Below are 5,277 nucleotides of genomic sequence, written 5' to 3' on the forward strand. Positions count from 1 at the left end.
AGGCTATTGGCCAACAAAGATATCCGTTTAATGGAATAATAGTAAGCTATAGCCTATTCATTACAGAAACGCTTTTTTCATTACTTGTGGGTTTTTATTAATTTAGCCGATGATTCACAGTCCCTGCATACTTTGATTTTTCCAGGTTTAACATGACCGTGGGAACTTACGGTTCTAACACTTACTTTTTAGACAAAAATTCTACTGCCGCAACACTGAAATCTAGAATGCCATGAAAACAGAAAAGAAGATTGATATACAACGGCGCTATTCAAAATCAATAAAATCCGCAACCGGAACCGACTGTTGTATAATGTGGAATAAATCACAGATGAAAAACACAAGGACGACTAATGAAGAATGGATCTTACATTTAAACACAAGGTGCTCTGTCCTTGACTGACAGAAACACTTCAGTGCTTCATTCTAGAATGCATTTATTATGCTTTCCTCGAGTAGTTAGTTTTGCATAAAACATAAGACAATGCATATTCCAATACCAAAAGTGTACAGTTGGATACCGGAAAGATTATGAAGAGGTTTTTTGTCATATCCCACAGAAACATATTCGGCGAGAATCATTTATGCAGCGTGCGATTGTTAACTATCTCAACAAGTGCAGACAAACAGTGCTTAAAATAAATAAAAATAAAAAAAAAACTCAAATTATTTCTGAATAAATTCTCCACCTACGCAGAACACTCCGGCTTGTGCAACAAGAGGTCTCGGTATCATTTTCAATCTACAATAGAATGCCAATTCAATTTCTGTGTGATAAAAGTACATTTTACATGCTAGAGATGAAAGACTTCGAGCATTTGTGAACGCACAGATATAAATAACTTTCCTCATTAATATCAATGATAGTTTACTGAGGACATCCTATTATGCTGGATGATAATGAGAATGGAGATGAGTGTTGGAAAGAATGAGGATAAAGATGCTCTCTTTGGTCCTGAAATAACCACAACCTCGAGAGCTGCGGATCAGGTATGGCTCGCGTTGTGAAGACTAAATTGCCAGAAGGACAGTGAAACCTGAAATCGCCTACAATCCTGGGACTAACTGTCAGAACTTAAAAAAAACAGCTTAATGAAACAATATAAGGAATAACTTCAAGTTAAATACGGAAGGATTTGTGTGCTTTTTAGATTAATGAAACAGAATTAGCAGTAAAAAAAAAAAACAGATGCCGTAGAAAGGCCAAAAAACAGGTTAAAAAAAGTGCTTTATGCCTTTACAGACCAAATTACTTATTTTACCAGCCTAATTATTATAACTGTGGACAATTAAATTGATGGCTGAATGCATAATAACAGAAAACGAATTTCTGGCATGCAGGTATTTGACCTCATTAAAAACCATTTGTTCCTATACGAGTAGGCTCTTACAAGCTAAACTCGTACAGTCTGCTCATTTATTAATACAATACCGCAACTAAATATTGCTAATATCCAAAAAAAAAAAAAAAAAAACTGAATATTTTAACAGTTGTAATATTTTACTATAATACCCTAATGTCTATAACATTCAAAGATTTTGACTAAAAACTACATTTTCAAAACCCATTGTTCATATTGGTCGAGATACACACAGTAAATGTCAGGGCATTTTGCAATGCTGTGTATAATATTTTAGATTGGCTGTATAACATGCGGTGTTATACACACTGCTATCAGACTCGTCAGTGAAAAACAGCTGTAAAGTATTTTATTTTTTCTCATATATGGATATTTGTCAGCGAGGGTCCATTTACTGTAGTGCATCCCAAAATGAAGCAAGAGAGCCTGCTTGCATGAAAACGTAAACCGAACCTTTCTCACACACACACACACACACGGACGCACACATATGTAATGCTTCAAATGCCTCTAATTTAAATAAGAATCAGGCAGACATTGCTGTCAGAGTTTGCAATGGACGGCATGCACAATTCAATATGCAGCATACAGTCCCTCACGTCTGAGTGACAGCGAGACATTACCTCCGAAACACGCATCACAGGGCAATACAATCTATGGGATGTAATGAGAAAGATACAACAGATCGGCCCTTTCACATACAAGGAACATTTTAGGGGGAAATGAAGGAGCTGAACCGAGCTGACAGCAGTCGTGATCCACAAAGATTATTATAAATGCCTAGTGGGAGAGGACGAGGACCAGACTTAATACGCCACACATGTTTGCTTCTCAAAACAGAAATTACATTGAATTTTGCTCAAGCACGTATTAGAATTGAACAGTGTATGCCAATAAATGTGAAGTTGAAAGATTTGTTTGCTAAAAACAGGCAGCCTCGACATGTTTGCATTGTAGCTTGAATCATGTAAGACCCTTTCGGATCTATCACTCGTACCGGTTAAGGAATTATCTTTTTTTATTTTAATGATCCATTTACCAATTAACTGCTTTCTGCTGCTTTATTAGCGCGGAAGTTGTCGAGAACGAAGAGGAGAGAATATTTTCATACCGAGCAGCTTGTGCATTACTGAGATTTAGTTACTGATGCCACAACAGTTAACGTAAAAAATAAAATAAGGCCACAACTTAAAAGGAGATGAAAGCACAAATGAAATAAATGCGAGGTGTGAGGGGGAAAACCCTCGCAAACAAACGTGCTAAAAGGCACTTGGATGTATGGAGGGGTGGAGGGTGTCACATATTTTTCATCTTCCCTGACAAAGGTTGTCTGTATAAATGAAAGGGCAACATTAAGATAGGTCAGAATAAATCATCACAAAGATATGCTTCAAAGGCCTTGAGAAACCTTCTTTCATCACCTCTGGTCTGCCATTTTAAGGCTAATACTGACAGAGGGAACCACATGAAAATACCAAACGTGAGGCGGCCAGCTGTGGCATTAAAACTTAAATGTTCAGCAAGTTACAGAATCTCCACTTTCTTACCTTACACTTCACACATCTTCATTCAGGTCCCTTTGAACGCTCTTGACAATGGCATGAGCACGGCAAACGAGACAATATAAAACGTGTACGTGTACAAACGGGGATCAAAACATCGCGCGGACGCAGTTTTCCCGAATAAAAAAGGCAGTCCACGCCGACGCAATCCCTCGTTGTCCTGTGTGGAGAGATTCTCGGTCTAGTGACGGGCATGCCCTCCGGCGCGTGAATATGCATGCGACCGATGGCGCGAGCGCTCTCCGTGTCTCCCCTTCACTTTCATCTCCAGAAATTGAACGTTTGCCTCTTGAAAGGTACCGTATCTCGAAACCGAGAATAATAGAAAACACTTCCTCCGCAGTTAATTGGGCTACACACGTCGTGACTAATTGAAGAAAGAAAGAAAAAAGCAGAAATCCCCGCGAACGTGTGTTTCACGTGCTGCGACTAGGACCTTGGTCGCGAGATCCACGCTGGTCCGTCACGCTGTATTGATCGAGGATCGTGAGAGGAGGGTTATATGACCTTGTGACGTGTTGTAAATTGATGGGGGGATCCCTGTTCTATTTTTAGATCTTGGTTGTTGAGAGACTAGCGGGGGTGGATGAATAGGGTGGGGGCTCGGGGGTTCCCGCGCGCGCACGAACCGCAGCAAAATCGATCACAAATGATGCTCGCGCAGCTTTCGGAATAAAAATGATTCTGCATATGGATGCACCATTGATAGAGACACCATTTTGCTGTTCTCCGATAAGGACTATTGTTGCCTTTACGTCCTCGTGGTTTTTATAAATGCATGGAGCTAATTATATAACAAATACATTCTTGTGGCACGTGGACAAACATGTTTCCGCCTGTTTGAATGCTTTTTAACAAAGCAACGGTGTTTGCATTCAACACCGGCTTATCGTGTTAGTTTTATTGCCCACGGTGTGCTTACATTTTAATTCCTGTCACATTCTTGAGAATCACTAGGAGTCATTATAATGTGAATCTTTGCTGATGCATCACATCCTTTGTAGATTTATACACACTGCTGCTGGAGGAGTATGTATGGTGTGCTAGCGCATATGCGCAGTGCAGGAGAGTGTGTTGTGTGTCTCAGAACGACAGACATTTTGCGTTTTGTGCAGTCTGACAGTATATTTAATCTGGCAGACTATTTCAATACATCTGTTCAATGGCATGGGAACTGTTTTACCGGAAACTGTCAAGTCAAGTACAGGCCCAGTCATCACAGTATTTTGTCTGCCGAGTATCTATCAGCCATTTCAGCTGACATGAATTTGTAGGTTTACTAGAATGCATTTCAGCCCAATATTACACAACACGACTGTAGCCTATACAGCTGGGCAAGGTGCATCAGAGTCGAGAGTAAAGCATGACTATTTTTTCAATTATCTTTAAGAGGATTAGGAACGTTTGCGCTTGAGGTTTGCCCAGGGGCCATTTTTTGACGTACGAGCAGCCTGTCACTTAAAACAGAATTCAACGGGATTCAATTGTTTGTGTTAATCAACCTCAAAGTGACTTTATTAACGAAAAGGATGCAAATATTTTGAAGGGGAAACAGCAGGGTGTCACGGTCTGATGAGACTGAGAGTAAAACCGGAGTCAGCCGTTAACATGATTGCATCAAAAGATAGGCAGGAGTGAAAGAGACTGAACTGAATGTTCTGATTTCTTATTTGATAACAATGCCGTATCTGATTAAAAGCCATCTGATTTCACCGTCCCGCAGATGCAGTCTCCTTTTACTGAAGACGTACCGTGGTAAGGATACGGTGACTTATATGTATGTCTAGCCTTGATTATCTGCAGTGCATAGTGAGACAGAGAAAGACCTTATGCATGACTTTGACACAGAGTTGGGCAGGTTATTTCCAGTGTCATGGTCGGTGTTCATTTCTTGTTAGAATTATACTCTCATTCTCCTCACATAAAGCCTCGGCATCAGTAATGCTCTCATTTTTGGAGTGAAATCTGCTTTCACACAAGATTATGTGAATGTACTCTGCAGGAATTTATGATGTCCTAATTAAGCCCTCTCCATGACTTTCACAGCTGCGCACCTGAAGGAGAATGAGAGTCAATCATCTTAAAATTCACGGTGAAAGCCATTCAAGAACATATCTGATATCATTCAATGTCTTTTCATGAGCTATTGACAGACATCCTGGTTTACTTTTGTGTAAAACCAAGGCCGCTTGGCTTCAGGATGTCAAGATATAACCAAGATAGTTAAAAGGACAGTTCAACAAATAATAATTTCAATTCATCTCAGTCTTTAGGACTTATAGGAATATGTACTGTTTTGCATTTTTTCAATACAATGAAAGTTAATGAGGACCAAAAAACAGAGCTGTTGAACT

The sequence above is a fragment of the Puntigrus tetrazona genome, chromosome 2 (assembly GCF_018831695.1).
Source record: "Puntigrus tetrazona isolate hp1 chromosome 2, ASM1883169v1, whole genome shotgun sequence".
Lineage (NCBI taxonomy): Eukaryota > Metazoa > Chordata > Actinopteri > Cypriniformes > Cyprinidae > Puntigrus > Puntigrus tetrazona.